This window comes from Pongo pygmaeus, chromosome 11 (genome assembly GCF_028885625.2).
Source record: "Pongo pygmaeus isolate AG05252 chromosome 11, NHGRI_mPonPyg2-v2.0_pri, whole genome shotgun sequence".
Classification (NCBI taxonomy): domain Eukaryota; kingdom Metazoa; phylum Chordata; class Mammalia; order Primates; family Hominidae; genus Pongo; species Pongo pygmaeus.
In genome coordinates, this window is record NC_072384.2 from 80,126,201 (window position 1) to 80,151,463 (window position 25,263).

The window sequence follows — 25,263 nt, forward strand, 5'->3', positions numbered from 1 at the left end:
GAGTGGCTGGGATGCAGAGTACCAAGTCCCAAGGTTGCACACAGCAGGAGTGCTCTGGACCCAGTTCAGGAGACCATTTTTTCCCCCTGACCTCCAGTCCTGTGATGGGAGGCACTGCTTCAAATGCCCTGGAGACATTTTCTCCATTGTCTTGGCCATTAGCATTTGGCTCCTCCTTACTTCTGCTTGAATTTCTGCCCAGAAAATAGGTTTTTCTTTTCCACTGCATTGTCAGGCTGAAATGTTTCCAAAGTTTTAGGCTCTGTCACCTCCTGAATGCTTTGCTGCTTAGAAATATCTTCTGCCAGATACCCTAAATTATCTCTCTCAAGATCAAAGTTACATAGATCTTTAGGGCAGGGGCAAAATCCTTCCAGTCTCTTTGCTAAAGCATAACAAGAGTCACCTTTGCTCCAGTTTCTAACAAGTTCCTCATATTCATTTGAGACCACCTGAGCCTAGACTTTATTGTCCATATCACTATCAGCATTTTGGTTAAAGCCATTCAACTAGTCTCCAGAAAGTTTCAAACTTTCCCACATTTTCTTGTGTTTTTCAGAGCCCTCCAAACTGTTCCAACCTCTGCCTGTTACCGAGTTCCCATGTTGCTTCTACATGTTAGGGTATTCTTACAGCAGCTCCCCACTTCTGGTACCAATTTACTGTATTAGTCCATTCTCATGCTGCTAATAAAGACATACCCAAGACTGGGTAATTTATAAAGGCAAGCAGTTTAATTGACTCACAGTTCAGCATGGCTAAGGAGGTCTCAGGAAACTTATAATCATGGTGGAAGGGGAAGCAAACACATACTTTTTCACAGGGTGGTAACAAGGAGAAGTGCCAACCAAAGGGGGAAAAGCCCCTTATGAAACCATCAGCTCTCGTGAGAACTCACTCACTATCACGAGGATAGTTTGAGGATAACCACCTCCATGATTCAATTACCTCCCACTGGGTCACTCCTACAACATGTGGGGATTATGGGAATTACAATTCAAGATGATATTTGGGTGGGTACACAGCCAAGACATATCAACATACAAATCAGTAAATATAACATACATATCAACAGAATAAAGGAGACAAACCATATGATTATTTCAGTTGATGCTGAAAAAACATTTATAACATTCAACATTTCTTCATGCTAAAAATTGTCTGAATACTGTGTACAAAATGAACATACCTCAACACAGAAAAAAACCATATATAACAGACCCATAGCTAGTGTCATACTGATTGGGGGAAATATTAATATCCTTTTCTCTAAAATCTGAAACATGACAAGGATGTCCACTTTCACCATTGTTATTCAACATAGTACTGGAAGTCCTAGCTACAGCAATCAGACAAGATAAAGAGATAAAGGGTATACAAATTGGAAAATCAAATTATCCTTGTTTGAAGATGATATGATCTTATATTTAGAAAAACCTAAAGACTACCAAAAAGCTATTCGAACTGATAAACAAATTCAGCAATGTTGCAGGATTAAAAAAATCAGCATATAAAAATAGTAGCATTTCTGTATGCTCACAGTCAATAATCTAAAAAAGAATTCAAGAAAGTAATCCCATTTATAATAGCTACAAATAAAATAAAACACCTAGTAATTAACTTAACCAAAGAAGTGAAAGATCTCTATAATGAAAATTATAAAATATTGATGCAAGAAAAGGAAGAAAACTCAAAAAGGGAAGATATTCCATGTTCATGATTTGGAAGAATCAATATTATTAAAATGTCCATAATACTTAAAGTAATTGATAGATTTAATGCAACATCTTGCAAAATACCAACGATATTCTTCACATAGTTAGAAAATACAATATAAAATTCATATGGAATCACAATGGCCAAAGCTATCCTGAGCAAAATAATAAAAACTGGAGGAATCACATTACCTGACTTCTAATTATACTACAGAGCTATAGTAACCAAAACGGTACAGCACTGGCATAAAAACAGACACATAGACCAATAAAACATAATAGAGAACCCAGAAATAAATCTGTACATCTACAGTAAATTCATTTTCAACAAAGGGACCAAGAATATACCCTGGAGAAAGAACAGTCTCTGCAATAAATGATGCTGTTAAAACTGGATATTCATATGCAGAAGAATGAAACTAGATCCCTATCTCTTGCTGTATACAAAAATCAAATAAAAATGGAATAACGACTTAAATCTGTGACTTCCAACTCTTAAGCCACTAAAATAAAACATTGGAGAAATGCTCCAGGACATTGGACTGGGTGAAGATTTCTTGAATAATAATAAGCACAGACAGCCAAAGCAAAAATGGGCAAATGGAATCACATCACATTGAGTTAAAAAGCTTCTGCACAGCAAAGAACACAATCAACAAAGTGAAGAGACAACCTACAGAATGGAAGAAAATATTTGCAAACTCTCCGTTCTGACAAGGAGTTAGTAACCACAATATATATGGCACTTATACAACTCTATAGGAAAAATCTAATAATCTGATTAAAAAATTGGCAAAATATCTGAATAGACATTTTTGAAAAGAAGACATACAAATGGCAAAAAGACATACGAAAAGGTGCTCAACATCATTGGTCATCAGAAAAATGCAGATAAAACTACAATGAGATATCATCTCATCTCAGTTAAAATTGTTTTAATCCAAAAAACATAATAACAAATGCTGATGAGGATGTGGAGTAAAAGGAAACCTCATACACTATTGGTGGGAATGTAAATTAATATAACCACTAGGAAGAACAGTTTGGAGATTTCTCAAAAAACTAAAGGTAGAGCTACCATATGATCCAGCAATCCCAGTGCTTGGTATATACCCAAAAGAAAGGAAGTCAGTATATTGAAGAGATATCAGCACTCCTACATTTATTGTAGCACTATTCACAATAGCCAAGATTTGGAAGCAATCTACGTGTGTATCAACAGATAAACGCATAAAGAAAATGTGGTATATATACACAATGGAGTACCATTCAGCCACAAAAAATAGAGATCTTGTCATTTATAACAACATGAATGGACTTGGAAGATGTTATGTTAAGTGAAATCAACCAGGCATAGGAAGACAAGTGTCACATGTTCTCACTCATTCACTGTAGCCAAAAATTAAAACAACTGATCTCATTGAGATAGAGAGTAAGAAGATGTTTATCAGAGGTTTGGAAGGGTAGTGGTAGGGGAGGGGAATTGGGACTGGTTAATGGGTACAAAGATATAGTTAGAGAGAAAGAACAGATTTGGTATTTGATAGCACAACAGGGTGATTAAAGTCAACAATAATTTATTGTACATTTCAAAGTAACCAAAATAGTATAATTGGAATGCTTACAACAGAAAAGATAAATGCTTGAGGGGACAGATATTCCATTTATTCTGATATTATTATTTTGCATTTTATGCCCATATCAAAATATCTCACATATCCCATAAATATGCACACCTATGTACCCAGAAAAATTGTAAAACTAAAAATTAAAACAAATTGCAGTGAGATATATACATATGTCCAGAGATGAAATGTGTAGCAGAAGTCATGCAGGGCAGGTTTTAGGCTTCACTCAGGAAGGAATTCAAGAGTGAGTGAGCCAGTGGTGGAAGGAGGCAGCTTTTTTTTTTTTTTTTTTGAGACGCAGTCTCGCTCTGTCGCCCAGGCTGGAGTGCAGTGGTGCGATCTCGGCTCACTGCAAGCTCTGCCTCCCAGGTTCACGCCATTCTCCTGCCTTAGCCTCTGGAGTAGCTGGGACTACAGGTGCCCACCCCTACACCCAGCTAATTTTTCTTTTTTGTATTTTTAGTAGAGATGGGGTTTCACCATGTTAGCCAGGATGGTCTCGATCTCATGACCTCGTGATCCGCCCACTTTGGCCTCCCAAAGTGCTGGGATTACAGGCGTGAGCCACCGCGCTGGGCCAGGAAGCAGCTTTAATGAGCAACAGTGTTACAGTTCCATGATTGCTGTGCAGAGCAGGGCTACGCCACAGGCAGTACAAGGAGAGTAGCAGTGTTGGGGCAGTTTTCAGTCATTCTTATACCTGCTATTAATGACATGCTAATTAAAGGGTGGGGTATTTAGAAATAGCTAGAAAATGGGCTGTAACTTTCAGGTGTTGCCATGGCAATGGTTAAACTGTCATAGTGCTGGTGGAAGTATCTTATGCTGATGGACAGTGAGAGGTGTTTTCAGCGCCTCCTCTCAGTTTTGGCCAGTCTTCAATCTGATCTGGAGACAAGGCCCTCCTGCCTCCTACCTCAGAAGGACTATAGTTAGTAATATTGTGTTGTATATTAAAAATTTGCTAAACATACACAGAAAAAAATGTAACTATAGAAGATGACGGTTATGTTAATTTGCTTACTTGTAGTAATCTTTCACTATATACTGTACACAAAAGCAAAAAAACTTATTAATTGGGGGATTATATAAAAAATGAAATCATATTACACTATATGATAGCTTTTAACATTTATTTAGTCATCATTACATTAAAATGGAATGTTAATCTAACCAAGAATTATAATGTAATAAATTAGATTCTGGTTGCAGGGGAAATATATGACTCAAGGAAAAATAATGGTGAAAAACACATATCCTTATCAAACATAGAAAAGAGAAACATTTTTTCAATGGCAGCATAAACCTATTTTTCTTGAAAAATAGTTTAAAAATGAAATACTCAAAGATTTCCTAGTAGTTGCATCTATGGGGCAAAACTGGGGGTATAGAAGGGATTTCTTGAAGCAGTTGTTTCTATAATACAATTTTGAGAAGTATTGATGATACATTTTAACATAACAAATATAAAAAATAACTTTGATAATAATGAAAGAAAAAAGTAAATATTGTTAAAAAGATTGGTAAAGAGACAGTGGACACTATTAAGTAGAGATGGTTAGTTGCTCCTATATATGTGCTAACCTGTTCTTCCATGGTAACGGAAATTTTAGCTGAGCTCATAGTAGCCTAGAATAAAGATCATATACATCAGCCTTCTATGCACATAGGTATAGCCATGTGACATTACTTGCCAGTGAGATATAAGCAGCAGTATCCCATGGCAGTTTCTTGAAGCCTTCCTAAAGAAGTAGGGTGCACATATCTTTGCATTTTCTTCATCTTCACTCCCTCCTTAATCTTCATTCTTCTCTCCATCCTGCAGTGAGGAACATGATTGCTACTCTCATGCACCACAAAGTTAAGACTACGCACAATTGAGAAATGAAAACAGAAAGAGCCTGCTTCTTGACACAGGGGGACACTCTATCTGCCCTAGATGACTTATCTTCTAAAATACAACAGTTATATTGGTTTTTCTGATATTCATAGTTGAAGCTAATTTTGCAATGCTAATATCATTAAACTTGTCATTTAAGATTCAAAAAAATGAAATCAAGAATCAATCAAGACATATTAAGAAAGAGACTAAAAAAGAACTAATATAAAGCATAATAATCAAAGCAATGTAATTCTGGAGTTGGTAGAATCAGAAAACAAAAGAAAAAGCTTAGAAATGGTCAAAGAGATACGAAACTATGATTCGAGTTATATTTCAGATTACTCGTTAAAAGTATCAATAATAGGCTATCATAAAATATGAATCTATAATACATAAATATTTATATATCATATTTATTATATTTAATAAATTATACTGAAAGAGTAAAACCTTTTCTGGAACTTTGAGACTGAAAATCAACTTAGACAAGAAAAGGAAAAACAGTTCTGCCATTTATAAAGCCAACAGTACGGATGCAGATAGAGTCAGCTCCACAGTTGACGGGAGCCACTGTTTCTTCTAAATTGATGCAGAATTTGTAAAATGCCAAAGCAACATCCTTTCTGGGTAGCTACCGCTTTCTTACTGGTGATGTCCCCAGACAGCTGCTATGCTTGTCTATTACTGGGATACCCGATTGCTAAGCCATCCTTGCCCTCAATCCCTAGTTAATTCAGCTTCTCCAATCCCACCTCACAAACAGTCACCACTCCAAAACTGATCCTTGATTCCTTTACATCCTCCAAAGTTTCCAGATGTTAGTCTCCTCCCTCCTATGGAGAACAGCATATAGTCCTAAGGAATGCCTTCTCTCATTCTGACTCAATAAATCTGATTTTGTCAAACCAGAGGCTTCTTCGTAGTCCTGGCTGATTAGATTTTAACAATATACTACATATCTTATAGTTTATATATATATATATAAAGTTGGAACTATTTTTCAACTTTTTGTCACATCTTTCATTAAAAAAAATTCCAGATAGATTAAAACCTAAATATTCAATAAACCATTAGAAAAACAAAAGATGTGATTATAAATGTAAATGTAATATTTTTGTCAGGATAGATTTTTTAAGAAAAATCAGTACACTGATGTCTGAAACCACAAAGGAAAATGTTACTAGATTTGATTAAATAAATATTTTAAACTTTTATACAGCGGGGGGAAAACAGAATAAGGGACATTAAAGGGCCATTTACAAATAGGAAAATATTTACAGCATATATTCTATAAAAAACTAACATGCCTAATGTATTAAAAGGCTTTACCGGTGAAGTTTTTTGAAAATCTCTATCTCTACTAGAAAAATAGACAAAGGATCAAGAATGAAAAATATGATTCAAATAAAATATGGAAAATTCTCAACTATGCTTATAATCAAAGAAATGTAAATTAGAGTAGCGTAATTGTTCTCCCAAAAGATATGTTGAAGACTTAATTCCTAGAACCTGTAAATGTGACATTGTTTTAAAATAGGGTTTTTTCAAGTGTAATCAAGTAATCACTAGGGTGGGCCCTAATCCAATGTGGCTGTTCTTTTAGGAGGAGGAAATTTTGGACACAAAGACACACAGGGAGAATGCCACATAATGACAGAGACAGAGATTGGAGTGATGCAGCTGCCAGCCAAGGAACACTAATTGCTGACCACCACCTGAGCCCCGAAGAGGTGAAGGTGGATGCTGTCTTAGAAATTTCAAAGGGACCATGACCCTGTTGACACCTTGATTATGTACTTCTAGCTTCCATAACTGTGATATAATACATTTTCATTGTTTTATTTTTATTTTTTGAGAGTAAAAAATCACATATTTATTTATTTTTAATTTTTTGTAACTTTTAAGTTCGGTGGTACATCTGCAGGTTTGTTATATAGGTAAACATGTGTCATGGGGGTTTATTGTATAGATTATTTCCATCACCCAGGTATCAAGCCTACTACCCATTAGTTATTTTTCCTGATACTCTCCCTCCTCCCACTCTTCACCCTCCGATTGGTCCCAGTGTGTGTTATTCCCCTTTGTGTGTCCCTGTGTTCTTATTATTTAGCCCCCGCTTATAAGTAAGAACATGCGGTATTTGGTTTTCTGCTCCTGCATTAGTTTGCTAAGCCACACTGTTTGTTATACTTTGTTATGGCAGTCCTAGGAAACTAATACACGTAGTAATAAGGTACCACTTTTCAATTCTTAAATAAATTAAGATTAAGTTGATTTTCATACATGGCTAAGGATGAAGTAGAAATTAGTCTAATATTTATCTGGATCAATTTGGCATAAAGTTTATATATATTGACCCTCCTATTCCATTTCCAAGAATTCATCTTAAAAATGAGTGGAAACGTAGGAAAAATATACAGTGAAAGTGTATGAAGAGTGTTGCTTATAATAATGTAAAATTGAAGAATATCTAACATTAGCATTAGCATGGTTAAATTCAATAGTCTACAAAACCACTCAAAATTAAAAATATTTACATTTATTGGAATAAAATTTTAACACATTATTTGGTGAAAAAAATTTGCAGATGATTCCCTTTATGAAACATTGAAAAAGATGTAATCTAGTGTTAATAGTGCCTATTATCTGCAAGATACGGCACAATGATTTTTCTTTCTTTTTTTGCCTATGTGCATTTTCTCAGGTTGTTAAATGACAAATATGTACCTTTTGATTACATGCCAATTTTAATTCATTATTTTAGTGAATGGAAACAACGGTTTAAATCATCTGCTGTTTCCTTTAGCATCAGTTTGATTTTTTATTTTTTTTTTGCTTTTCAGTTAAACAAACTTTCAGCTATGCTAATTATATTTTCTGACAGGATATTAAGATTAAAGTTAGCAAATAAATATGACCAATACATTGAACAGGCAGTTTTCACAAGGTATAATTGCAAAAGCAATTTTATTTTGTCCCCTCAAGTCTCTTTAAATCTAATCAATGGTGTTGGCCCCACCTTGACAACTGGATAAAAGTTTTTCTGATTACTCTCAGGTAAGTGAAATCACACACACCTCACATTCTCAATTTAGTAACAAAAAATGTCCAGTCACAGATAAGAATCAAACTTTGATTTGATTTAAAATGAAATTTTTTCCTTCCCCTAATTGAGACTGGCAGCAGCAGAACTTGAATAAAGGAAAGCCTGATCTTGTTTGCTTTTTTCCTTATTGCTGTGCTGTTTTCATTTTTTCCTTCAGGTTGCTAATGAGAGAAGTCGGGAGGGTAGAAGCAGCAGAGAAGCAAGAGGCAGGGAACAGGAAAGTTATTACCTGACTTGTTCTCTCCTAAGACACTTGGTGCTTTCTGAACCTGGCAATTATTTTAAGCTGACTCTTTCTAGGAAAGATAGTCTTGGTTTCCTCAGATACGCTCACTGCAAATGTTTCCCTGCAACATCCATCCACTCCTCAAAGTCTTTGCTGTTGATGTCCCAGCAGCTCACATCCTCTATGGGGTTCTAGGCAAAATGGTCTGTCTTACCACCCACTTAGGGATGGAGCATCTAATGTTTTCTTGTTCATCTGCAGGGAACAGTAGGGGTTTCATTTTAATATTCTATTACATATAGTTTATATTTTCTAAGCCTGTGTAAGTTGATTATTAAGAGAGGGGAGCTCACAGCTAATGGCAGAGTGGCTAGCTTAGGAATCACTGTTGCTACCAATCACAAGAGAACATACTAAATTATTTGCAGGTTTGAACGCATCAGCTTGTGTCTCCCTTTAGGCTACCAAAAGTATCCTCAATAGACTTATTTATTTTATCCTTTCTTCAAATGCCATCCTCAATTCCTTATCTTCAAATTGTAGACTCAGAGATTTCATAATCACTGGTTTATCTTAACTCTTTTAAAATTCTTTTTTCCCCACTGTCCTACAATCAACTTATATTTGCTTATTAAAGTATTATATCATCATGAGAAATAACATCTTAGACTTGTTGGCAGGAAGGTATTAAAGCAGTGGACAGGGATCCGTGGAATACATTCTCTCCTTTCATCAGGGGATGTTCCCTAAGGAAAGAAAAGGAGGCAGGTGACCCAGTCTATCTTGTTGAATGGACATTTGGATAAATAGACTAATGCTGTTTGCTAGGAGAAAGATACCTAATCTCTGAAATACCATTAGCAGTATGTCCCTGATTTAGAATTACTGTACCTATAATAGGTGGAACTCAGGATCTATGATACATGGCTCCTTGGAGAATGTCACATAAGCTATAAAACCCTACTAGATATGAAATGGAGACATATCATAGCTTAAACAGGTCCTGCTATTTAAGGAACTCAAAAGCCTCCTTTCCAGAGCTTATCTAGTTAGAGGTACATCTCACCACCCTTGATGTCCTAGACCTTGTTCTGCTTCACCTGGGATTCTTGATCTCTTGTATTTTAGTAATTATTTATAGTAAAACTGTTATTAAGACCTCTGAGTCATGTGAATCTGATCTGATAATCCGATGCTGTATGTTAGCTCATTTCTTCAACTTATTTTAAAGAGGTTCATCTTAGATTACCCTATATTAACAGCAATGAACTCTTTCCCAGAATTGTGTGCCTACTTCCAAAATATGGCATACTGATATGTTTTTGACTTTGATTTCAACTTTTCATGATTAGGATTATATTTCTATTTTGGGAAAGATATCCATAGATGAAATTCCACAGTGAACTGATTACAAATGTTTCAAACACATAATTGATTTGTTATATCCATGGATGCTATTTGGACAATGAATGAACTGCCTTTAATTTCTTAATTTATTCATTCTTTTTGTTTCTGTCATCTTCTTACATCTCTAGAATCATTTTAATTTTAACATTTTTCATTTTCCCTCTCTGATATTTAAATTTTATTTGATATTCCTGATATTAAATCCTGTACACAAAGTTATATTTTTATATTTTTTTCTTTCATGTTTAGACTAGTCCAGATCTTGCTTCCTGTTCTTATTTGGGGAATCTACTTTTTCTGGTTGATGTCTAATGACTACCTCACTTTATTCTTATCTCATTAGTCTTTATCTCTTTTCTTGCCATTTTAAAATGCTAATAATTTGGCTTTCTTTACTTAGGCTCTCCTCCAGAATCATCAGTGAGCTAACTTAATACAATTGGCATTAATATTCCTAATATCGACCACAATGCTAAGTGTTTGAAGAATTGGCATTCATTTTTGGCTAGATCTAATTATAAACACAGGCCCACTAGATATGACATAAAATCAAGAAACATTCACAAGGCACTGTTCTGGAAACTGGAGAGTAGAAAGATTATACTATAATGGCTGTGGTAGGAATTGAAAAGGACGGGAAGATACAAACCATTTTAAAAGGCAAAGAGAGAAACAAAAGAAATAGACACTGGTAGGAGAGAAGGGGAAAAGATTCCTTTTTGATTGGAAAAAAAATGGTGAATTTTTCATGGAGGAAGCGTCACTTGAGCACTGAGGCTTGGCACATGGGTAGAGACCAGGGATAGCAGAGAATAAGAGGAAAGGGAAGGGAAAACATGCAGAAAACTAGCAGAAGAATACTAGAGAAAAATGCTGGATATTTAAGGCTCTTTAAGGGTCCTTAGGTTACTTCACAAAGAGTTGTCATAGATTGTCACATGTATTGGTTCTTTTCAATCAGAAAAATAATGTTTGATCATTCTGCAAATATGATGAGGATTTTAATGTAAAGCAAAACTTTACTGGGTATTTGAACAATCGTTGAGTCAAAGATTCCACCTTTGAGGGGTGAGGGTAGTTGTGTTAGTAAAAAAGTGCAAATGCCCCTTGTAAATACAGTCAGCTCTCTGCCCTGCCCCTTTTCTGCTCCTTAACTGGCAGCTAACAGTTAATTTCTACTTACCTAGAATTGACTCTGGTAAAGAATGTATTCAATAGTATTTTCCTCCAAGGACCATCTTTAACGTGATAATAGGTCAAAAGTTTATAGATTCTTGAACATTTTATTCTTATTATTCAACATCAAACTAGGACATAATCAAAAGCTTCATCAGTAAAACATCATCTACAGGCCAGTGTTAAGTGCTAAACTTCAGAAATATGTCTCTGCTAAAATGAGCAAAACAAGCCAACAGATAGTAAAGGTCACAGACAAATTTAACACCACGATTTTTTATAAATCATGTTTTATAAAATGCAAGTACAGATATTTTAGTATTATGGTTTTTACCACTAAAAACCACACCATTTAATCTGGACCTTTGGGAAATCCTATGTACTACAGAATCTGACCACTTGTCCCCAGCCCTGCTGCCATCGTCCTGGACAAGTCCCCATCATCTCTCACCTTTATCATTGCAATAGCTCTGAACTTGCCTCCCTGGTTCTAATTTTGCCTCTTTTTACTACTCATAACACCAACCAGAGTGATTCTCCTGAAGCCTGAATAAGATCCTGCCATGTCATCTATGCATGAAACCCTTCTAAATCTTCTCTGCTCCCTTAGAGTAAAGCCAATGTGGCCTAAAGGTATATATGACCTTCCCCTCCTCCCCATTGCTTTTCAGAACCTATTCACTGTACTTTACCCTCCTTCACTCCTCAATGGCCACACTGGCTACCTTGCTGTTTCTTACATGTGCCAGGTTCAATCCTGCCTCAGGGACTTTGCAATTGCTGCCTCCACCCTTGAGGGCTCTTCCCCAGGAGGAAGCCCAAATCAACTCAAGTCGTCTTCTCAGTGAGGTCTTTTCTCAACACAGAATTTAAACATCTCCATTTACACATCTCCATACCTGCTCTTCATATCACGCCTCTGCTTTTATTTTTATTTTTAGAACTTTTTGCTATTTAATGTACTAGTTTTATTATTGTTAAATTTATTATTTCACTTTCTGTCTCCCTGAGTAGAATGAAGACTCTATGAAGACAGGAGTTTATATGTGTTTTGGTTGCTGCTGTATCTCTCCAGTGCCTAGAACAGTTCCTGGCACATTATAGATGCTAATTAATCTCTTAGATGAATGAATAAATTAATTTTATTCATTATAGAATCCCTGTTGGCATATATTTTGTATGCTAAATTATGGATATAACATTTTCATTTTTTATTCATCCTACAGCATGGAGAATTATTTATAATTCAAACTTTTTTTTCAACTTCATGTAGTGCAAGGTTTTCAATACACTTCGGTGTAAAAATGTTTCAGATATGGAAAATATTTCTTAAAATTCAAAATCTTTTAAGGAAATTAAAAAACAGTAGAATTTTTCCTCTTTGCCTTCTGACTTGGGTGTTGATGTTCTAGCAATTAGAAACTTCATTAGTGGCCATATGGCCAAATGATCTCATTATGGACCTTTGAATTAATTTACATTTTTATTATGCTTCTGCTTCTAAATTGTATGTACTGTGTTTGATCATTTGTGTACTTTTCAAAGAATTGGAGAATTCTTATTTTATTGAAGAATACATATTTTTAGATGGAACATAAGTAGTATGTGCATTCCAAATTTAAAAAATTTTTAATCACTAGATTATTAACAAAAACAAAAATAAAACCGAGTTATTTGTTTCATTTGATATGCCTCCTAACAATTTCCATGCACTTTTATGAGAAAACCTCTAATATGATAACATTATTTGTTTAGTACATCAGTTTGGTGAAATTAAAAGAAAAGAAAACTATAAGTTGTTTGTGTCTTTAGGTTAAACTAGTAAGAGTAACATTGACTCCTTAATTCCAGAAAAGTCTCTGAGAACTTCTCCCCAGTTTCTCTATCACCTCCATACACACACACACACAAATTAAATATAAGGCCAGGAGGTACCCTCCAACTTGAAAAAAATAGAACAAGACCATTTGTGGTATGGGAGAGAATGGCCCTTCCTGTCCTTTAGTTTCTAGATCTGGCCAGTGACGAGGAAGTAGTGTATTAGAAAAGGTTTAATCATCTCATGGTTTTGTGGGCTGTACAGGCTTTTGCTTCTGGGGAGGCCTCAGGAAACTTAAAATCATGGTGGAAGGTGAAGGGAAAGCAGGTACATCTTCACATGGCTAGGAGGAAAGAGAGAGAGTGAAGGGGGAGGTGTTACACACTTTCAAACAACCAGATCTGGTTGGAAATCTATTATGAAAACAACAAAGGGGATGTCCCTTCTAAAGGGGGAACTCCAAAGGATTCAATCACCTCCCACCAGGCCTCTTTTCCAACACTGAAGGTTACAATTTGACATGGGATTCCAGTGGGGACACAGAGTCAAACCATATCAGAGGACTTGGAGATTCCCAGCAGGAAAACAATCAGCCACTGTAGGAAATTAATAAAATACTCCCCTCCCCCAGTGAATTTTACTATACAGGAAGGAAAAGGATTGGGTTTTCCATGGGCAGACACAGAGATAGAGTTTGAAATACAAAATTAGGGCTCAATTCTTGTGAGACAAAGAAAAGAGGAAGCAGGATTGGCCAGAGGAAGAATTTGAGTGTGATGTATGCCTGACGATGCTTGGGCCAACCTGTCATGGAGCTTCGAGGTATTATTGGTCAGAGTGACCCATGCCAGAGTGAAGTGTCTGGGCCTTTCTAGCCATGGCTTACTCAGTCACAGAATGTGGCTCAGTCACAGAATGTCCTAAAAACGCCATGATCTTGGGTAAGGCTTCCTCTCACACCTTCTCTTGGATCACTCAGTTTGGGGAAGCCAATTGCCATGTTGCGAGGTAGCCCACTGGAGAGGCTCACATTGTGAGGGACCACATCAGTAAGCTTGGAAGTGGCCCTTCTACACCCACACACACAATAGACCCTTCAGATACACTTGCAGCCCCCAGGTGATACCTGGACTACAATCCTGGACAGGACTTGAGTGAGAGGCACCCAGCGAAGCCATGTGCTAATTCATGATCCACATAAATTTGAGATAAAATTCTTGTTTTAAGCTGCTAAATTCTGGGGATAGCTTGTAAACAGCAGTAGATAACTAATCAGTTGAGGCAACCCCAAGGTAGCAAGTCCTTACTTGAAGGAGGATTTGGGTGGCACGTCTCTGTAACTGTCATGGTCTACCTGTTTTGTCATTTGTATGTGTTTCTACACATATGTTTGAGTAACAGCTCCTCCAGGATTCTGGTGGGCCACTTTTCCTTAGGGGAAATGGAAAAGAAGGAGATTAACAGAACTAACTACAGTTGCTCTGCTGTAGTTGATCTCAGGACCAATATTGCTATTTACTTTATTTCTCCTGTACTATTCATTTTAGGTCCTGCACCATCAGGCACTATGTCTGCTGTCCTTGGTCATGTATTTGGTAGCATTACTCAGACTGTCCTCCCCAAGAAGTCTGATCTATGGTTACCATGTCCTCCTCATGTCTGTGCTGCTGGATCTGTCCATTTACACTTTCAGTTGGGCAAGGCATTACTGTGAGGCACTCAACCAAATCATCTGAGTCTCACATGTATTTCTCACTGTCTCCACTGTATAGCAGCAGTCCTAACCCTTAATGATTTAACTCAGTTACTCCTGCTGATATGGTGACTCCTTTTTTCCCCCAAATCTGCAGACAACAGTCATACTAATAATTCTACAGAGCTTTTATTGTGTCCTCTGGTGAAATTGTGACCTTTTTATAGATCAGGGCCTTTAACTCTACAAAGCACTGTTGCAGGGACAGGAAGCACCAAGTTCAAGGATCTTTATTTACTGTAGTACAGGAGCCATTCCTGCTTCTACTTCTTGGTTCTGGAGCCCTTGCATTCTTATCAGACACACAAAGCTGCACAAAATCCTTTGATTCAGTGTGAATACTGCATATCCAGAGAATGACACCCCATCCTCATAGAGCACTGCCTCTGATTTGGGCTTTAGCTACTCATTTAGCAAGCCATTCCAAAGCTCTATTAGACTAGCAGCATCTGGAGAGAGTTTGTGAAACAGCCAGTGAATGTCATGGTATGGGCCCACAGTGGCACTTCCTATGTTGTAAATGGTCTTCTGGTCTGAGGAAGTGTTGTGTTAGATTACATATTGGTGGATCAGAAATTTCATAATCCCTCAGCTAGAATGATGACTAAGGCTTTTGGGCAGAAAAAGCAAATTCATGTCTGGAATACATGTTAAATCTAGTCCTGTGAGCATAAATGAATGGCACTTCCATAATGGAGGTGGCTTATACGACTGATTGGACTCCTTGAAGAATGGTGTTGCATCAAGGGCTCCACATTGATATCTGGTGTTGGTAGGGTGGAAATTCAGCAGCTAAATTGGGCTTCAAAGGTGGGAGTCCATGCATTGGCACATGCATAATCTCCTTTTCTGCCACTGTGGTCTCTTAATTCATTTTTTCTCTTAGTCAACACTGGGGAGGTTAAATACAGAGGTTGGCTGACACCAACTGCTTGAGTTATTTTGTGTACTTAGTTGATTAGAGTCTTCTGTGATTGATATTCCTTTGTGAGCATTGACATATGACATGTATATTCCCATTTCATGCCCTTTTCCATATGCCCGTCTCATAGACATCCCATATATATCCATCTAATAGACATTAATCAGCTCATGGTTTTGTGGGCTGCACAGGCTCTAAAACAGCCTCCTCATCCCCAAACTTTGTTTTCCTTCCATAATCCCAAAAAGTCAGATAGGCCTTTTACCATTGCCCAAGAGTCTGAATACATTATAACTTCACTAATTTTATCCAAAATTAATGAACAGGTACATTATACCTCGTATGTTTATTAGAAGTATTTTCCTTCTTCTTCCATGGGTCGTACAAGATCCCCCATAAAGCTATAAAAATCAGCTGAGGGAAGGGTTCAGTGGCTGATTCCAACCCTGTTTGTGCTTAGTCACTTTCGTATTATGATGGGTTGCTCGTGGGTCTACACTAACTTATAAATTGGTGGGTCTCACAGGAGTCAACTAATGATGGACAGTTCTGGCCACATGTTCACTTGGTGAACTATAGTCAGGCATTTCATTTTTACCACAGCTCACTAGCCTGCCTGGAATTATTTTTCAAAGGATGTATAATTGTGCACTGCAGATGGCAAGACTTTGCCCTAAAATTTCAGGGGATCTACTTTGTGGTTCTTCCACTTGGACTTACCATATGACAACTTTTCACACCACTGATACTGCCTGCACCACAGAGTGAGCCAGATCATATGGTCCAAGTGCAAGGGCTGCCTGCACAGCAGTTTGGACCTGTTGTGGAGCTCTTTACTTCTCTGTACCCCGTTTAAGGCTGACAGTCTTTTATATCATCCTGAATATAGACGTGTAATGCACCAATTTCAGAGATGGAAAAAGCCTACAAGTGTGGTTCTTCTTTATCCGTGGTGGATGTGCAAGCTGTGATAATTTGTATGTTACTTTGGAGAGGATGTCTTGCTATACCCCTAACCATTGAACCCCTAAACATTTTATGGTTGTGGTAGTCCATAAAATTTATTTCCTTCCCTTTAGAGCACACATGACTTATTGAGGCCTCACATATACCAGCCACGTCTTGCTCATCTGGCCCAACCAGTAAAAAGTTACCAGTGAAATGGGTCAGTTGGTATTCTACATGATATCTAAATTCTCCTCCACACGTGACACAGGGCCGGAGAACTAGGATAGTACCATTTTTGGTTATGCATTTCTATGACACTTGGGATACTGTATTGCATTAACTACCTCCATAACTATTTTCAGCTCAGGTTCTCTTGGGTGCAACCCTGACCTGCCTAATTGTTATAATGATTACAATCCTTTGGTTTCTGGAAGTTAAATGCTGCTACCTAATTTTATGTTTTTTGGGGTCCTGTTACCCCTGTTGCTGTCAATAAGCCAATTTATGTAACAAGCTTTCCTATTGTCAATGTTGACTTGAAAAGGAAAGCCACCATTAAACTTTTTGGTGATTCTGGTACACCTCTTATCACTGCATTCCTGTGTCCTTGGCAAATAGTGTGTCTTCTTGGCCTTCCTGTGGAATGTAATCATGTGGTGGTTTTCCAACCTTATGTGATATATTCATTTCAGGATGCCCACTTCCCTGAGCCCTTGATTTCTTTTCTCCACTGTCTGCCATGACAATTCTGACACTTCAACTGATCTCATAATGGATCATCATTTTTCTATGCTTCTAGGAGCTATCCTAGTAGTGAATTCACACTGTAGTGGAATCTTTGCTAGGGTGCATCTGGAGAAAGAGTTCCAAAGTTGATAAGTGCTTGCTATCTAATTTAATGTTCTCATCTTCTTGATCAAACATCCTCAGAATACACTTCTTTTCTTTTTCTTTTTCTTTTTTTGAGACAGTGTCTTGCTCTGTCGCCCAGGCTGGAGTGCACTGGCATGATCTTGGCTCACTGCAACCTCGACTCCCTGGTTCAAGCCATTCTCCTGCCTCAGCCTCCCAAGTAGCTAGGATTACAGGCATGTGCCACTGTGCCCAGCTAATTTTTATATTTTAATTAGAGACGGAGTTTCACCATGTTGGCCAGGATGGTCTTGATCTCCAGACCTCGTGATCCGCTCACCTTGGCCTCCCAAAGTGCTGGGATGGCGTGAGCTATCATGCCTGGCCCAGAATTCACTTCTATGCAAATTCTCCTGGCTTTTATAAGTCCACATTGGCTAGGTATCACAACAACTTTGGGGTTTTCCCAGCAGACTCACACATTTCCCCCATCCACACATAACAGGCTTGTTGTGGTTTTACATTTAACTTTCTTTGAAATAAAGTCACTCATACTATTAGGTACTGGGCGTGGTTCTCAACTTTCTCTTCCCTCTGCTGTGTGTGAAGAGAAATTCATTGTATTTATGTAACCAAAGAAGTTCACTGGCTTTCATGCCAGGATTTCAGTTCAGCTGTCATTTATCCTTTGCTGTATAGTTTCTTTCTGTAGAGCACCCATGGCACTTAGAAATAGTCACACAATTCTATTATCTTTATAGCTACTATTTCTTCCATATTTATCAAATACCAGATAGGCTGAGCCCAGTGTACTCCTTTCTACTGGTAAAACCTCCTAATTAACCTCCAGTGGAAGTTTTAACAACGGCTCTGCCACTTTATGCCACAGGCTATTGGTGCTAAACCCCAAATAGTGAAGGGGTCTTCTTCCACGTGGGTATGAGTGATCTAGCTTCAAAACAATCTTATTGCCTGCTTTCTCAAACCACTGCTGAAAGCAGCTGTTACTCCTGAGCCACTGAGATGGAGTCTGAGATGCCAGATGTTTATTAGAGATCAACACTTATGACAAGGATCAGAAAGGAGCACTTTTGAAAAGAGGAAGGGGCCAAATTGCAAAGCACCTTGATGAAGTCTCCACCAACCCTGTAGAAAGTTCTAGAGTGAGTATTGTCCACATCAGAATTTCCTGTGTCAGGCCAAAATGGCCAGGCCTTTATATCCCTGCTTTGCCCAGTGACTGGTTATCGGCTGACCCCAAAAAGGTTGACCCTTGGGCCAGGCAACTCTGCAGCTAAAGCATATCCAAAAAAGCTAACAGATGAAGGCTATCTGTTGACTATACTTCTTGCAATTGGGCAGTCTTTCTCTGAAGTGAGATCTGCGTACCACATTTCCATGTATACTACAGGTAGATTGGACTGTTAACCAGAGCTCAATAGTCAGGTCTTAAGGGATGGTTGTTTTAAACCCTGAATTTACTTCTATTCAGGAAACTTGGCACTGGGGCAAGTGTTGTATTGTGGTAACAATGATTGGACTTACAAGCTTAAAGCATGAAGGTTTAATCTATGTTGCTTAAGCATGGAGTACCCTTGACCTTGAATACTACCAGAAGAAGTTGCATTCTCCTTCCTGAAGGAATCACTGTGGTCTGAGCAGATATATGAGCCAGTAAGGTTACTACTGGAGCCAATGACAGGAAAGCATTAAAACATGCAGAACAACACTCTGCGAATATACTGAAAACTTTTGGATCGCACTCTTTAAATGGATGAATTGTAGTATAAGTTAATTACATCTCAATAAGATTGCTAAACAATTTCTAGAAGTAATTTTCAACCCGTCGTTTCTTAACAGCCAAAAAAGGCAAATCTTCCCCAATCTGGCCTTCTAGGAAACTTTTTATAGCCTCAGATAATCACCTGACATCTATTTCAGAGGAGGGCTGGTTGTTTAACATGAATTAAGCCTCCCAGTTAAGGTAGAGGTGAATGGAGGGGGGAAGGGGGCAGATACTAGAAGTCCTGTTGTTGTTGTTGTTGTTGTTGTTGTTGTTGTTTTTGGCATACAAAGTTTTCCAGAAATTACTTTAAGTATTAACATGGATGTGATTTAATTTATATCCTAGGGTGGCAAAGAGGGTTAACCGAATACACTTGCTTATATGTTGGTCTTTTTGAAAACGTCCTTGGAAAGTAGCCCTTTTCCAGAATGACTTCCAAGGATCTATTCTGAGCTCTGTGAAGACAGTAAACACATTCACTGGTGCTTTAAGATTGGTCATTCATTCAGTTGGTCAGTCATCATTCATTCAAAAATCATTTTTGAGGGGTCTACTAAATGTCAGGTGTTCAGCTGGCCGCTATGAGTATAGAATTTATTGGGAAGTCCCTGCCATGTTAGAGGGAAAGATGTAGGAATTTAAAATATAGTGTATTTTGCTGTATTTTATAATAGATGCATGAAGAGAGTGCTCATGTGGGCAGAAAAGACTAAAGTCCTTTTGCTCTTTTGTTTAAATCACTTGCAATAAAAATTATGCTTACAAAAATTGTATTTGTCTTATAAAACTCGAATGGTTTCATGACAGTAATTACCTCTTCTTTTCCTTTCTCTCACTTTTCCCTTACAGTTGCCTTCTGGGCTCTTCTAGGTCTACTTAAGAATCACAAAACCTGCTTATAGAAAAATATACTGACCTAGGTATACATTATCATGGGAACACCAGACCAAGTAACCAAAGGAGAGACTGGGATCTTATGCTGGGAACTGCTTCTAATTAACTAATTGGATTATTTTGATCTTTAGGAGAATATGTGTGACAGAAGCTTCAGCAAGAACCTGACACCTAATGAGCTCTCAATACATTTAGTGGGGAATTAGTTGTAAGGGTTCTGGGGGAAAATCTGATTTAGTATCTGAGCAATGTGTCTGGAGGTATTGAGGATTAAACAGTGTCAGAATGGGAAGAAAATGCATAAACCTACTGTAATTTTTATTCTAGGAAACACCTGTTCCTAATGGAGGCAGAGGAGTTCGAATATGTGATGCATGAGAACACAGGATTTGAGCCTTGTGAGGGTTTCAGGAAAAGTGAGGACTCTATCCTATGTACAGCACACTGACCACTCACACCCTTGTATAGCGCTGCTCTTGTATCCCACATATCTAGGTCGACATAGCAGCAGATGGTCAGTGCCCACAGTGGAAGATTTTCTTATTAAGGATTGTGGAAAATGACTCAGATCTGGCCAGCACCAGAAATACCTGATTACCATTCCAATATGATTTGTGATCTAAAACTTTGCATAAAAATAGCATCAACTGCTTCAACACTAAAGTAATAATTATTAATAGCTTTTTAGATAGATTGTTAAAGTAGTCATCTTGTTGCATTGCATATATTATTTTTTCTTATAAAATATGACCTATATTTAATAAAATCTATTTCTCCTCCATTTCTGAACCACAGATGCAATACTTGCATAATACAGTGTAATGTAGCTTGTAGCTGCCAAGGGCCATAAATAATGCACCTTAGTAAAGCACTGTAATCAGGTTACTTGTTGTGTATGGGCTGCTGCACACCAGTCTGACCCCCCCACACCCCGCAGGCTATTTCTACTCGGGGGTTCAGCGTACTGAGAATGAGATGCCAGGTTTTTCTTGGGCATACCAATAGGTCAAAGCTAGGATCTGTGGCCAAAAGTTATTATTTATTATGAAAGTTTAATTGGCACATAGTTTAGATAGAAGAGAACTTTGGTTAACAACCACATACATCACTTCAGAAATTAATGTGAATTATCATAGTTATCAAAGTTTTTTAAAGGAAAAATATTATGTTCTGTTTCAAGATTTGGGAAATAGATTGGTTGGTCTGCTGCCTAAAGTCGGTGAGCAGAACTGGAACTACATCTTGCCCTTATATGAATTCACAAAAATCCTACAACAGTAACTGTATTTTTGTTGTGATTATTATTTTCAGATAGGAGTTAATGATGGGTATTGGAGCATATACAATTCAAAATATAATCACAACATATTGGAGACACACTTTATGAAATCATCTTTTCTGCTACTTTGAGGTTTACCTAAGAATCAACATATTCATTAATTACAAGATACGTAGTTCTTAAGTATGACTTTTTGCCTCTTCATCTGATTACCTGGTTTACCTGTTTGGGGTAAAAATGATTTACTGAATGTGAAAGTGCCTTAACATTTTTGCAGATAATTTTTCTTTGAGAAAGACTGCTATACTTTTGCCTGGGATAGGCAACTTGTTTAAAAACTATAATATTATAAATATTATTTTGAGAGAAAATAACATTTGAAAAAGTTGAAGGATGAAAATTTATACATACTTTCATAGCTTTTAAATGATCATGTCTACTAAATATTTAGTAAGTAGATACATGGGAAGTTGTCAGATAAGTATGCTTTACATGCCTTTCTGGTTTATTGGAAAGAATATTAATAAGGACCACCAAATGTATTCCAGTGTTTTCCATTCCAGTTAATCATTAGAAAATGTTATGAACTTCTTTTGTTATTTGTATATAGCTGGCTAGAACTTTAAAATATTAGCTTTAAAAATAACGTGATGGAACCTCTGTTATCTGGATGATCTTGGAAGAAGAGTAATCAAGGTATTGAATGCCCTGGAATCCTTAAGATAATTCATGATCTCATTTTTCTGTTTCCACTTTTAATTCACCTTCAGCTTATTCCATTAGACAAAGTCTTCTCCCTCTCTCTGGCTTCTGCCCCAGTTTGTTTTCATTTCTCTCCCTACCACTGTTCTCTTTTCCTTTCCCTTTGGCCTCTACCTTGGCCCCTACTTCATTCCCAATGTTTGCTCTTCTATGCCTTCTACCCTTCCCAGCCTCAGCCCTGTTCAAATATTTTTCCAATTCAATAGGCATCAGAAATGCTGAGGAAATAGGTTTCAGTGCATCTACTACAGCCTGCCTTTAAAATCAAAACAGCTTATCTTGGGGAAAATTTTTAAAAGCATTTGTTTTTGCCAATGTACATGCCATTTTTTCCATTTTTATGGAAACTTGTTCCACAAAACCTTTTATGAACCTTGTTCACATGCAGTGGAAAATTAACACTGCTTTTAGAAAAGGAAGCAGAAAATACTATTTCAAATTTTGCACTTGTTAAATTTGTAAATTCAAGTTAGTTGAGTTTCTGTTGAAATGATAGCATAATCTTAAGATTACTTTTCTTTTTTAGAAGTGAGCATTTTGTGATCCTCATGTTGTAGACAGGCTATTAACTGCAAATATTTTTTTGATTTCTTACAATGTATTAGTGTAGTGCTCTATTATGAATGAATTGAAAAAGTATTTTTAACGATACCTCAGGTAGAAACATTCTTTCTCATGAGAAAGACATAGAGAAACAATTCCATTTTTTTCCCATTACTTAAAGGTAAATTCCTCAAAAGGTGATAGTAAGAGATCACTTTCCAAAGTTATTATGAGAGTTATTTAGAAACCTCGATATGCAGACATAAGCTGTAAGTGATATTACAAATCAAAGAGGGTACAGTTAATTACGAAACAAATTATCAACGTTGCCATAAAAATGTTAAGAAGTCTCTGATGGCCAGTGATGATGAGCATTTTTTCATGTGTCTTTTGGCTGCATAAATGTCTTCTTTTGAGAAGTGTCTGTTCATATCCTTTGCCCACTTTTTGATGGGGTTGTTTGTTTTTTTCTTGTAAATTTGTTGGAGTTCATTGTAGATTCTGATATTAGCCCTTTGTCAGATGAGTAGGTTGCGAAAATCTTCTCCCATTTTGTAGGTTGCCTGTTCACTCTGCTGGTAGTTTCTTTTGCTGTGCAGAAGCTCTTTAGTTTAATTAGATCCCATTTGTCAATTTTGGCTTTTGTTGCCATTGCTTTTGGTGTTTTAGACATGAAGTCCTTGCCCATGCCTATGTCCTGAATGGTATTGCCTAGGTTTTCTTCTAGGGTTTTTATGGTTTTAGGTCTAACATTTAAGTCTTTAATCCATCTTGAATTAATTTTTGTATAAGATGTAAGGAAGGGATCCAGTTTAAGCTTTCTACAGATGGCTAGCCAGTTTTCCCAGCACCATTTATTAAATAGGGAATCCTTTCCCCATTGCTTATTTTTCTCAGGTTTGTCAAAGATCAGATAGTTGTAGATATGTGGTGTTATTTCTGAGGGCTCTGTTCTGTTCCATTGATCTATGTCTCTGTTTTGGTACCAGTACCATGCTGTTTTGGTTACTGTAGCCTTGTAGTATAGTTTGAAGTCAGGTAGCGTGATGCCTCCAGCTTTGTTCTTTTGGCTTAGGATTGACTTGGCGATGTGGGCTCTTTTTTGGTTCCATATGAACTTTAAAGTAGTTTTTTCCAATTCTGTGAAGAAAGTCATTGGTAGCTTGATGGGGATGGCATTGAATCTATAAATTACCTTGGGTAGTATGGCCATTTTCACGATATTGATTCTTCCTACCCATGAGCATGGAATGTTCTTCCATTTGTTTGTATCCTCTTTTATTTCATTGAGCAGTGGTTTGTAGTTCTCCTTGAAGAGGTCTTTCACGTCCCTTGTAAGTTGGATTCCTAAGTATTTTATTCTCTTTGAAGTGATTGTGAATGGGAGTTCACTCATGATTTGGCTCTCTGTCTGTTATTGGTGTATAAGAATGCTTATGATTTTTGCACATTGATTTTGTATCCTGAGACTTTGCTGAAGTTGCTTATCAGCTTAAGGAGATTTTGGGCTGAGATGATGGGGTTTTCTAGATATACAATCATGTCGTCTGCAAACAGGGACAATTTGACTTCCTCTTTTCCTAATTGAATACCCTTTATTTCCTTCTCCTGCCTAATTGCCCTGGCCAGAACTTCCAACACTGTGTTGAATAGGAGTGGTGAGAGAGGATATCCCTGTCTTGTGCCAGTTTTCAAAGGGAATGCTTCCAGTTTTTGCCCATTCAGTATGATATTGGCTGTGGGTTTGTCATAGACAGCTCTTATTATTTTGACATACGTCCCATCAATACCTAATTTATTGAGAATTTTTAGCATGAAGGGTTGTTGAATCAAAACCACAATGAGATACCATCTCACACCAGTTAAAATGGCAGTCATTAAAAAGTCAGGAAACAACAGGTGCTGGAGAGGATGTGGAGAAATAGGAACACTTTTACACTGTTGGTGGGACTGTAAACTGGTTCAACCATTGTGGAAGTCAGTGTGGCGATTCCTCAGGGATCTAGAACTAGAAATACCATTTGACCCAGCCATCCCATTGCTGGGTATATACCCAAAGGACTATAAATCGTGCTGCTATAAAGACACATGCACACATATGTTTATTGTGGCACTATTCACAATAGCAAAGACTTGGAACCAACCCAAATGTCCAACAACGATAGACTGGATTAAGAAAATGTGGCACATATACACCATGGAATACTATGCAGCCATAAAAAAGGATGAGTTCATGTCCTTTGTAGGGACATGGATGAAATTGGAAATCATCATTCTCAGTAAACTATCGCAAGGACAAAAAACCAAACACCTCATGTTCTCACTCATAGATGGGAATTGAACAATGAGAACACATGGACACAGGAAGGGGAACATCACACTCTGGGGACAGTGTGGGGTGGGAGTAGGGGGGAGGGATAGCATTAGGAGATATACCTAATGCTAAATGATGAGTTAATGGGTGCAGCACACCAGTATGGCACATGTATACATATGTAACTAACCTGCACATTGTGAACATGTACCCTAAAACTTAAAGTATAATAAAAAAAAATTTAAAAAAAA